Source organism: Macrobrachium nipponense, chromosome 18, assembly GCF_015104395.2.
Source record: "Macrobrachium nipponense isolate FS-2020 chromosome 18, ASM1510439v2, whole genome shotgun sequence".
Lineage (NCBI taxonomy): Eukaryota > Metazoa > Arthropoda > Malacostraca > Decapoda > Palaemonidae > Macrobrachium > Macrobrachium nipponense.
In genome coordinates this window covers 12,863,975-12,876,474 of record NC_087211.1, presented here as the reverse complement: position 1 = coordinate 12,876,474, position 12,500 = coordinate 12,863,975, and positions in this window count along the sequence as shown.

The following is a 12,500-nucleotide window of genomic DNA, read 5'->3' as shown; positions in this document are numbered from 1 at the left end:
CTTGTGAGCCGCTATCCTTGGTACTTGCCACCCACTTTCCGTTTGTTTAGGTCATGTTTTTGATGCGAATATTTTTTTTGCTCTTTGCAGTTTGTTTTAATGACTATTTTTGAATACCTTATTTTATTATTTCAGTAGTTATAACATATATATTGTAAATTAGATGTTAACGTACTTTATAAAAAAAAAAAAATAAATTTTTTTGGTCGGGTGAGGGAGGTTGTAACTTAGTTGTCATTAATTTCTAAATTATTTAAGTTTTTAGATTTTTAATGTTAAATATGGAAGTGTTGTATTCTTTCTTTATTAGTTTTTTTGTCTCCTCACCGGTGGTATCTGTGTTTTATTATTGGCTAACGACTGTTTTATATTTTCAAGTTGTGTTGGTTACGTGGCGGCGATCCTTCGTTATCCGAGGGATGGAGGTTTACGCTTGGAGGTTTTTGCCTCAGTGTGTTTCTGAGCCTCCAACCTTGAAGGGCACGATTATTGCTGTTGGAACCATATTTATTCCTCGCCACATTGCAGAGCTACGTTTTGAAGCTGGATATCCTTACTCTGCAGCAAGGACCTTTTATTCTGCATTTTGTGTACCGCCCTTGGTTCAGTAAAAGCCAAGGGACCTCTCTGTCCCAAGGTAATAATATTTATACCTATAATTTATTTATCGAGGTCTCGAACCTGTGATCCTCTGCTGACGTCATTAGTGGAGCTTGTGAAAGCCTTCCATCACCATAGTTTCGGATCAGTTTTCCCTGCCACCCTGATTAAGCCTCCAGACGTGGAGTTTATTGTCCTCTAAGAGGAGACCTATAAAGTCGTTTTGAGGAACTTGTTAGGGATATTTAGATTGTATTTGTTAGGATATTCTTACTTTTCGCTTAGCCTCCTCCTTTCTGGAGCCCTCTCCCCAGTAGTATGTGTTGATGACCTTTCTTTAATCGTGTAATTGTTTTCTTTTGGCAGGGAGTTTAAGAGTGAGTGTTTCCTCATTAATTATTGTATTGTTGAGGTTCAGGTGTTATTTTCTATCTGAAGGTTGTGTATTAAAATTAAGTATATTTTTGAAGTATTTTCTTTGTCCCCTTGAATTGACTTTGCACACTTATTGAAGTTGGATACTATTACCACCTTTTGTGGACTTAGTATGGTATTTTGGTGAATACTATTTGATAAAAGTTAGTGTTTTGTGTGGTGGTCAAGCCAGCCATCACAATATATATATACATATATATATATATATATATATATATATATATATATATATATATATATATATATATATATATATATATGTGTGTGTGTGTGTGTGTGTGTGTGTGTGTGTGTGTGTGTGTGTGTGTGTGTGTGATGTGTAGTAAGATAATGTATATATATATATATATATATAATATATATATATATATATATATATATATATAATATATATAATATATACATATATTGCTTCTAACAGACTTTTGATTAACTAACAGGACGATCTTGATATATGATGCATGAAGAGAGAGAGAGAGAGAGAGAGAGAGAGAGAGAGAGATACTTCATACCTCAACTAGATTTGCTATTCTCTTGACTTACACACACACACACACACCCACACACACACACACAAAACTTGTCTCTAGTTACTGAAAATATAGAACGTAAGAGATATTAGGGATATAATAATATGGTCATTGGCATAGCTAGAAGCCTCTCAGAGAAGGACAACTAATGGATGCTTTGTCCTCCAGACATCTACTCTGTTTTTGTGACCCTAAAGTCTAATAAATGGACTTTAAATGTTCTTTATCTGCTTCTGTAGTATTGAACATTAGCTCTGCCCTATACAAGGAAGACGGAGCTGCTTTTCCGCCAAGAATGTATTCCCTTTTGGTTATGAAAGTCAGGAATTTATTTTTCTTAGTACACCGCTTACGTAAGAACCAGCTGTGACGTAAACACACTATTCCATTCACCGCTTCTCTGATGCAGGCGGGCAGATCTAAGGAGAAAGGTTTTGCTTCCGTTATCTTTGGTAAGGAGATAAAAAAACTGGAGATATTCCAGTAAGGAATTGGACAAAATATGCTGTCGTTTAATAATAACTCATTAAGAGCATTTAACTATTAAACTGAAGTGGAAGCATACGAACTGGAGGGGGAAAAACCCAATCAACTTAATAAAACAACAGATTCAATATTATTACTCAGGAGCTGAACCCTATTCAAATGGAATAAGCCCACCAAAGAGGCCACTGACTTGAAGAAATTCCAGCTTTCAAAGAATATGCTCTTCATTTGAAAGAAGTAAGAGAAGGCAATTAGAAATAAGGGGGAAAAAAAGAGATCAGTTATTAGAAAGGCAAAAAATAAATTAACAAATAAATGAATAAATAGACAAAATATAGATAATTTAGATAACGTCCAAGGACCCAAAATACGAGGACAAGAAGAGCATGGAATGGCCTGTTCCAGCATCAGGTCACTGAAACACCCACTTCGGCTACATACCATCACCATCTTGAGGCAGCGTGCTCTTTAAACGGCACAATAAACCTAGTCCCTGTTCATGGCCCATGCCCCTAGGCTCTGCCCCTAGACCCTGCTATTTGTGCTTGGTGGCACGGGATCTCCTCTGATGGTCCCACCACGACAGTCTATGGGGGAAATAGGGGTCGTTAGGCGTTCCCATAAATGGCTAGGCCACTGTGGTCGTGGTGTCTGAATAAGGATATGGAGATTCAAAACGTTGTTTCGTTTTTCAGAAGAATGATTGGCTTCGTGCATGAGTATTTATGTATGTATGTTTGTGTATGGAAATATGTGTGTGTGTGTGTGTGTACTGAAAGTTTATTGCGCGTGGATGCATGCATCTGCAAAACCATTATCAACATCGAAATTGTGCTTACATGAAAGATTAAAAGCGTGTTTGTTGTGACGTCTGACAGAGAAATCAACCCAAATCATTGTATGTATATCCCGACCAGATAAAATCGAACATCGCGACATAAAAATAACCTGATACCAGTGGCGCCATCGACCTCCATCAGAGGCAGCGCGTAGGTCATGTTTGCTCACCCCAGCGGAGTAATCTTGATTGTTGTTAATGTCTGCTAATCCGTATGATGATAATCATATTCACTCTCTTTGATGGTGATGCTGTCCGTCATATCGCCGATTTCGTTTTTGAATTCTCCTTATCAAACAAAGCTTTATTATTATTATTATTATTATTATTATTATTATTATTATTATTATTATTTTTATTATTATTATTATTATTATTCAGAAGATGAGCCCTATTCATGTGGACAAAGCCCACCAAAGGGGCCATTCACTTGAAATTCAAGCTTCCAGTGAATACGGTATTCAGGTATTCAATAGAAAGACAACAGAAGATAATATGAAATAGAGAGTGAGAGATCAGTTATTAGACAAGACTAAAAAAATATAAATTAAGTGCAGAAATAGATCAATAGTCAAATGAATGAGTAAAATACACAGAAATCACAAACATGAGGCTACAGCGTAGACCCTAACACAATTTCAAACTATTTATCGACCCTTGACAATATTCAGTGTTTACGGAAATTTCAATATCTAAATTCGTTGCAATCCTGGGCGCATTCACCTTCCATGGTGCAAATGGCTGGTTATTATTACAAAGGGTTTCCAATTAACCAACAGTGGCAGGGGACACGAAGACAAATAATCTACTTTTCCTCGTCGCGTAAATTCAATTGCAAATGTTTCCCCTTTTCCACCAATCGAACAATGGACATTGCTTCTTGGTGAACGAAGACTATTCAAAGACTTATCTTTGCGTCATTTGTTTTTTTTCCTTCACTTGAAAACCGAAGTCAAAATATTGGGGACGTGTTTTCCAAGAGATTGATAAAAAAAAAAAAAAAAAAAAATTTATATGTTATATACGTACATATATGGATAGGGTATCTGCAACATGTTCCCTTAGGTCTTTGTATTTCAGCTGTGAGGTTGGGCTAAAGTACCCTATCCAATTAGTTATAAATCTTTTTCTTAATATACCCAAAAAGGATCCTCATTATTCTTGTATCGGCTACAGTTAGCTCTTAATCTATTTTGACAACCCAAATATATTACCTATATTATAAGAAAAAAGCAAATGTTAACAGGTCATATGGTCTCTCTCTCTCTCTCTCTCTCTCTCCAGTGACTCAAATATTTTCCGCCATTCTTTGAGACTGATGTCTCTCTCTCTCTTTCTATATATATATATATATATATATATATATATATATATATATATATATATATATATATTTTATGTAATATTCTGCTCCCAAAGAGGAGATCTCGAGAAGAGTGGTAAAAATCCTCTGAAAACCGGATCAAACAGAGGCGACAAAATTCGTAATCCGACGTCTGCCGGAAGTTCGGAAGGACCTTCTTTCTCGGGACAGATTTTCCTCCAGATAATGAGTCCTATAAATATATCCTGGATATTTTAACGAGACCTGTCACCCACATCCTTTACGATTTGCCACCAATCCTATTTTCTCTCCCCGTTCCTTTTTCCTTTTTTATAATTCTAATGTATCAGCTATTTTAGTCATTTTAATCATTTACTTGTATTTATATCTGTATATCTATTTTGTTAACTTATAAAAAATCCCGTCTAAGAAAAGGTAAATACACGGATTAGGATGACCTTTTTCTGTAACTTCATATGCACATGCTTTCCGGGCCCCCCCACCGCAACACCCCACCGTCCCCCGACCCCCGGGCACCGCCAAAACTCAATGTCTTTTCCTACTAAGAATCTTCTCCTATGGTGTCCCCAGGGAGGGCCAATAAAGGAAACCAAAACGACTCAATGGGTATTTGGAATATTGTCATTGGAATATAAAATGAGTGCTGAGGAAAGTCAGATAGAAGAAAGAGAAGAAATCGAATATGAAGGAAGGTACAGTAAAAGGAATGCAAGAAGTTGCAGCTACGGGCCGAATGGAGGCTGCAAAGAATCTTGAGTAATGCCTACAGTGTTCCGCAAAAGGTGCACTGAAGGCACTGCAAGCCAACCCCCACACCGGCTAGTACCATTAAATTGTTCTAACATTCTAACGCTGAAAGAGAGTGAGAGAGAGAGAGAGAGAGAGAGAGAGAGAGAGAGAGAGAGAGAGAGAGAAGATAACGACACCAATAAACGAAGGCACACAAGAAAAATGTTGATTCCATCAAAGAAGCAAAGAACAATTGATGAAAAAAAAGGCAATGTTTGTTGACGAAGAGAGACTCAAAAATGTCCCAACACTGAAACTGCAAAGCCATTTCCATCTGTCTGTCTTTCCAATGGATGCAGACAATGGCGACCCGGTTATTGTTATAAAGTGTTCCTGAGCATGAGTTTTGTCATAAAAAAATGGCAAATGGAGGATAATAATAATGCAACCATCGCCAGAATGAATTTGTTGAGAGAGAGCGAAACCGGGAAACGTATTGCCTCATTACAGGGAACGTAAGGTAGTGGATAGTGTAGCCATATTGGAATCGGCGAGAATCTTCAGAATCTTTCTCTGATTCCCGGTTTTACTGTCACTGGAGGAGTCGATGTCACTTTGAACAATCTCTTTCGAAGGAGACAATAGGCCTAGCACTTCGTGACTCATAAGAAAATCTGACTTGTGTACCCGAGTGTGATGCAGACAATAGGGCTAACTGCGTGAATCATAAAAAAACAGATATTACGTAACTGATTGCAATGGAGACAATGAACCTATCATTTCGTGATTCATAAAAACTAGACCTTACGTAACTGATTACAATGGAGACAATAGGCCTATCATTCAGTGTATCATAAGAAAATCAGATCTTGCCTAACTGAGTACAATAGAGACAATAAGCCTATCACTTCATGAATCATTAGAAACCCAAACCTTGCGTAACTGGATGCAATGGAAAACCTTGCAAAACAGCGTGCAATGGACACTATAGGCCTATCACTTCGTGGCTCATTAGAAAACCAGACCTTGCCACCTAATGATGCACTGAAGACTTGAAAATGTCATTGACATAGCTATATTTAATCCTTACTACAAGCGGCAAAACTGTTCCAAGTTATTTTCAATTAAGAGATATTGAGTAAACTCACAGGATTGTTGTTATGGTGTCCAGAATTCGTCTGCTGTCGTCTTCACTGCGCATGCGCAAAATAAGAAAACTTGTGCCAGGGAGGTTTTGGTGGTTTAGGTCTTGAAACGAGTTCTAATCTATCTATTTCTACGCTTTATTGAACAAAGCCGAAGCTTCACACCGTGCACTGACGCTTTACAATCAATAATGTTTGTACCTGTCACAAGAACAATAATTATTCACCAAAATATTGAGCTTGAGTTCACGCACTAGAGCATCTGTGTGTGTGTGTGTGTGTGTGTGTGAGAGAGAGAGAGAGAGAGAGAGAGAGAGAGAGAGAGAGAGGCTCTTTCACGACACCACATTTCTCTAAATTTCCTAAAACCAGCTGGAATAAATATCAGTTGACAGATGCTGGAGAATGTCGGAAGTTAAAAGAAGTTTGCCAGAGAGAAACTTGAAAAGGTCCGTCAGGAGGGAGACTTTTTCCCGGAAGTGTCACCAAGTCAATTAAACTTTGTCTCTTATTTTGGGAATAAAGCCCCATGACGAAGAGGAATGATGAAAACGTACATAGAAACTGAACGAGTTTCATTTTTTCATGATTATACGTCTCTACAAAGAGTGATAATTAGCAAAAGATGATTATTCACCAGTATCTTTAAAAGCGATAGGGATCACCTAAAAAAAGTCATTACAGTTTGACCCCTTATGGAGATACTGCCATTAATGCGCCTAACGGGGTGCACTGTAGGCATTACTTGAGGTTCTTAGCAGCGTCCCTTCGGCGCCTAGCTGCAAGCTCTTTCATTACTTTTACTGTACCTCCGTTCATATTCACTTTCATCTCATTTTCCACTCTCTCCTAACACTGCAACTGGGAGGTTTTCCTCTTCCCTTCAGAATTTTTTAAAAGCCCATTTAGTCTCATTTTTGCTTTCAGCGCTGAATGACCTCATAGGTCGCAGACCTTGACCTTTGGCCTAAATCTTATATATTCCAATTACAGTTTGAATACTTTGGTAACGAATGCAAGAGAAACTGGGTCATGTCAGTTGTCAGTCACAGGCTGTCAGGAATTTGAGAATATTACTAAGCAAACATGATGAAATAATATACGCGAACATCCGTAGAAAACAGGATGAAGTGTTAATAAGGTCTTAGCAGTCATCAATTATGAATATTTGAAAAGCGTATGACTTTTCAATATCTGGTTTTTGTGGATAAATCCGTCTCAATCAGTATTTCGAACTAAGTTCATTTTAAGGTCACAGGTCTTGTAATCAGCAAAATACATATTCTGGAATTTTTCTTCTAGATGATCAATCAAAACACACAAAGATTTCAATGGATGTTCTGTTTTCACCTTGAATGAAAAGGACAGGGAAAAGATCAATTATATTTGAATATTAAATTAACATATATCACGAGTCTATCTACATTTTTTTCAATTAATTTCTGTAACATAAAAATGAAATTATTCTATTTTAATTGTGAAGGCTTTTTTCATCAAGGTACGCATAGTGTTGGCATAGAAATATAATACTGGCACGCTAAAGATTTCACGCAAACTCTACAATAATATTTAGGATTGCCTTAATAGTTTTATTTACAACTGTGCCTCTTTACATATCTGTAGTATATGTGACTGTGTGAAAACATGGCGTGTGATGTTAGAAACCAGTCCATCTTTTTTGTGGCTGACATTAATGATTCCTTATATATAATATTTTCTTCTTACTTTACCGTTTTACCTTTTACGGGCTGATTTATGAGCAAGAGCCCGTGCAGGCATTAAACCGACTCAGTCAAAAACAACAACAACAACGAGTGTCAACCCTTCTGTTCGAAAGGTCATTTCATCCTTCCCTCTTATTACTATTTTGCCCTTTTGAAGAACTCGAGAATAACTCCTGAGATCGTTCTTAAATCTATTTCCCTCTCCTTCTATAGCGTTCGGGGAGATCTCTTTTCTATTCTTTGACTTGAACAACAAAATGCTCACTTCAAAGAACATATACATTTGCAACATAATTCTGGAGCAGCCGCTATACATTTTTATTCTAAAGACTCGGTGATCAATTGCCATTCTTTCTCCACTGTTTTTCTCAAAGTGATTGCGTCACGTTTCATTTCACATTTTTAAAAACAATTTTTTACCTCTCTTGGCATCCGCCCACTTTTTGTTTCTTTAACTGCACATTTCTTTATTTCATAAGACTAGACGAATTTTCCTTTTTATCTCACTTAACTGAACTTTCCTGTCACCAAACCTTTCCCTTTACTCACGCAACATTCACTTGGTTTATTCCACTTGCCTTTGTCACAACACACGATTCACACCTCCTGATTTTACCTTTATAAACCTTCATAGATTTTTTTAAAACTTGTACCGACATGGTATTTTCTTATATATTTTCTGTAACCCCCTTAATTACTTCTCAATTTTCTAATATCTTTTATCAGACCTTGTTAGTAACTCACTCTAAGAACACTACCTATCCAATTAAAAGTACTTCAGTTCAATTAGGTAGTAAGAGTATATACATCCATCGAGTATCGCCTCATCATAGGATACATAAAATTTTTTGCATCAGCGTCGTGGTCTTGCATAAGTCCACTTTATTCTAATAACATTTTGTTCTTCGTTTTGTTATTCCTAAAGCATAGGTAAAGACTGTTTGTTCTTTTCAAACCAACTGTCATACAAAAACCCATATTGGTATGAAATAACATTTCCATTAGACCCCCCCCCCCCTCACAATTCCCAAAACGTTTTAGAGTCATAGACTTACTGGCTACACCACTATACGTATCCCCTAGGCTATATACGCGTACTACAATACCTTGCCCTGCTGGTAAATTTGCCCATCTCCGCTGCCCAGCATGCGAAACCATTTCCATCTGTCTGTCTGCTGTTGCAGTCTTCTGTTTATTTACAATTTCTTCATGTATTTTTTTAACAAGTGATCTCTTCTTTTTGTCTTTACCATTAACTTTGGTTATTTCTTTGTTAATGAACACAAGACTCTTTGAAAGTTTGAATTACAAGTCAATGACCCCTGTGATGGGCTTGTTCCATAAGAGTAGGGTGCATCTTCCGAATAATTAATAATAATAATTCTGTACTACAGTCATGCATATTTGAATAAAAATTAACAAGAGATACTCAAATTTTCTTAAATAACAATTAACAAGAGATACTCAAAAGTTTTAAAAATTTTAATTTTTTTTTACAAGTGTACTTGGTCTGTGACAAAGTGGCGAAATTCCTGTATCTCAGACAGAGCGATGTGGTGACAATACATTCGTTTTGTTGTTCACATTCGTCTTCTCAACTCATGTTTTCTTCTATCCTTGCTGGACATTACGAAAGCCTTGCTATGGTCAACTGACCTCCTATTGACGATCCAAACTCACTCCTCTTTCTAAAAAAAGAATGCTCTTGGCCATTGAGAACCGAGCCTTGAAAATAAATTGCCAGTCGCAGAGAGGAAACGTCGTATCACTCTTCCAATCGAACATATTAATGGAGGAAGTAGCAATGGGGTAAAAACAACGCTTTTTTTTAAGTTGTATTTGAATATCTCTCTCTCTCTCTCTCTCTCTCTCTCTCTCTCTCTCTCTCTCTCTCTCTCTCTCTCCACGGACAGTTTCCATTTAAACCTGTTTTTCCAGATTACTGCCGCAATGCCGAAACACAAGTATGTAAGCGTGGCAAGGTGGCCAGGGGTCTGAGAAGTCTGGCGTGGACCACTGGATGAGGAATTAAAGAAAGAGCGTTATTTATCAACGGCTGCCACTTATGGTAAATGAGTTGAGTTAGATCAAAAGTGCTTTGAAACATAATGTATTATATAAACAAGTCTTTGCCAATTTTATTAAATTTACCAATATATTTACCAGTTTTACTAAATTTCCCAACATATTTACCCGTTTGACCAAAATTTACCATTGTATTTACTAGTTTGACGAAATTTACCAGTGTATTTACCAGTTTTACCAATATTACCTAAGTATTTAGAAGTTATCACAAATTTACCAATATATTTACCAGTTTTAAGAATTTTACCGATGTATTTACCAAATTTTCCGACATATTTACCTGTTTGACCAATTTTACTAATGTATTTACTAGTTTTGATGATTCTACCAACGTATTAACTAGTTTCAGGTAATTTACCAACGTATTTACTAATTTTACCAAATTTACCGATGTATTCTTTTACCTTGATAGTAAGTGGATTTGGGAACGGCACAAACAGTATAGTTATAAAAACAATAATAAAAACAATACCTCCAAAACAGAGTAATTTAATTTCCCTTTTTTTATTTGGATTTTTGTTTTTGTGTTTTTATTGGACAGAACAGCGGTTGAAATTAATATTTATCTCCGATAAAGGGACCACGGTTTGTAAAGAAGCAATAAAAATGGAATTGATTAAGTTACACGGAAGATAAACTCCCTAACTATAAATCTTTCATATTGGCTGCTTTAGACGGTTATTTTTCATGACATTGTTTTTCTCCGCTTCTAAAATAAAATCTCATTATGATTTTATCTTACTACAAAATTATTTTCGTTTTACATGCGAATGATTTACTAAGGAAATAGAAAGATTCAGAGAATCCTGTTAGTGGAGTGGCCAATTTTTATTTGAACGACTGACGATAGATGAACAAAATCAGGAAATTATGTCGGTGGAGAGGGACGCATTTTTGGACTGTCAATGGCAGGTCCGATAACTCCATTTTTTCTATTGGAACTTCCAAAATTATTAATCAGTATAAATAGTTGGTGGCAATTGGAAGGATTTATATATCGAAGGAGGGGATGAAATATGAGGTATTATTATTATTATCAAATTTTTTTTGTTTTTTTTTTTGCTCTATCAGTCCTCCAATTCGACTGGGTGGTATTTATAGTGTGGTGTTCCGGGTTGCATCCTGCCTCCTTAGGAGTCCATCACTTTTCTCACTATGTGCGCCGTTTCTAGGATCACACTCTTCTGCATGAGGCCCGGAGCTACTTCAGCCTCTAGTTTTTCTAGATTCCTTTTCACGGATCTTGGGATCGTGCCTAGTGCTCCTATGATTATGGGTACGATTTCCACTGGCATATCCCATATCCTTCTTATTTCTATTTTCAGATCTTGATACTTATCCATTTTTTCCCTCTCTTTCTCTTCAACTCTGGTGTCCCATGGTATTGCGACATCAATGAGTGATACTTTCTTCTTGACTTTGTCAATCAACGTCACGTCTGGTCTGTTTGCACGTATCACCCTATCCGTCCTGATACCATAGTCCCAGAGGATCTTTGCATGATCGTTTTCTATCACTCCTTCAGGTTGGTGCTCGTACCACTTATTACTGGAAGGTAGCTGATGTTTCTTGCACAGGCTCCAGTGGAGGGCTTTTGCCACTGAATCATGCCTCTTTTTGTACTGGTTCTGTGCAAGTGCCGGGTATTCGCTTGCTATGTGGTTTATGGTTTCATTTTTCGTATTGCACTTCCTACATATGGGAGAGATGTTATTCCGTCTATCGTTCTTTGAACATATCTGGTTCTTAGGCCTGATCTTGTGCCGCTGTTATCATTCCTTCAGTTTCCTTCTTTAGCTCTCCCCTGTGTAGCCATAGCCATGTGTCATCGCTGGCTAGTTCTTTAGTCTGTCTCATGTATTGTCCGTGCATTGGTTTGTTGTGCTAGTCCTCTGTTCTGTCTGTCATTCTCCTGTCTCTGTATATTTCTGGGTCTTCGTCTACTTTTATTAGTCCTTCTTCCCATGCACTCTTTAGCCCACTTGTCTTCACTGGTTTTCAGATATTGCCCCAGTCTCTGTTCTCGTGTTTGACGCAGTCCTCTCCCTCCTTTCTTTCGTGTACAGTCTGTCCGTATTTGCTCTTGGGTGTAGTGCTTTGTGTATTGTCATATGTTTCCTGGTTTTCTGATCTATGCTGCGGAGTTCTGCCTTCGTCCATTCCACTATTCCTGCGCTGTATCTGATTACTGGCACTGCCCATATGTTTATGGCTTTTATCATATTTCCGGCGTTGGATCTTATGTGCCAAAGCACATAAGATCCAACGGTACATGAACAGGAATAAGGGATACCAACAGAACAAAATATTCGGAACCAACCAGAAAAGACTATACAGCCAACTAAGAGGGGAAGACAACCACCCAGAAATTCCTGAAGCCGAACAAAGTAAGAGACTCTGGAAAAACATATGGAGTAATCCGGTATCACACACAAACATGCAACATGGCTCCAGGAAGTCAAGGAAGAAGAAACAGGGAGAATAAAACAAAGATTCATAGAGATCACGACAGACACAGTCAGACACCAACTAAAGAAAATGCCAAACTGGAAAGTCCCAGGTCCCGATGAAGTCCATGGATGC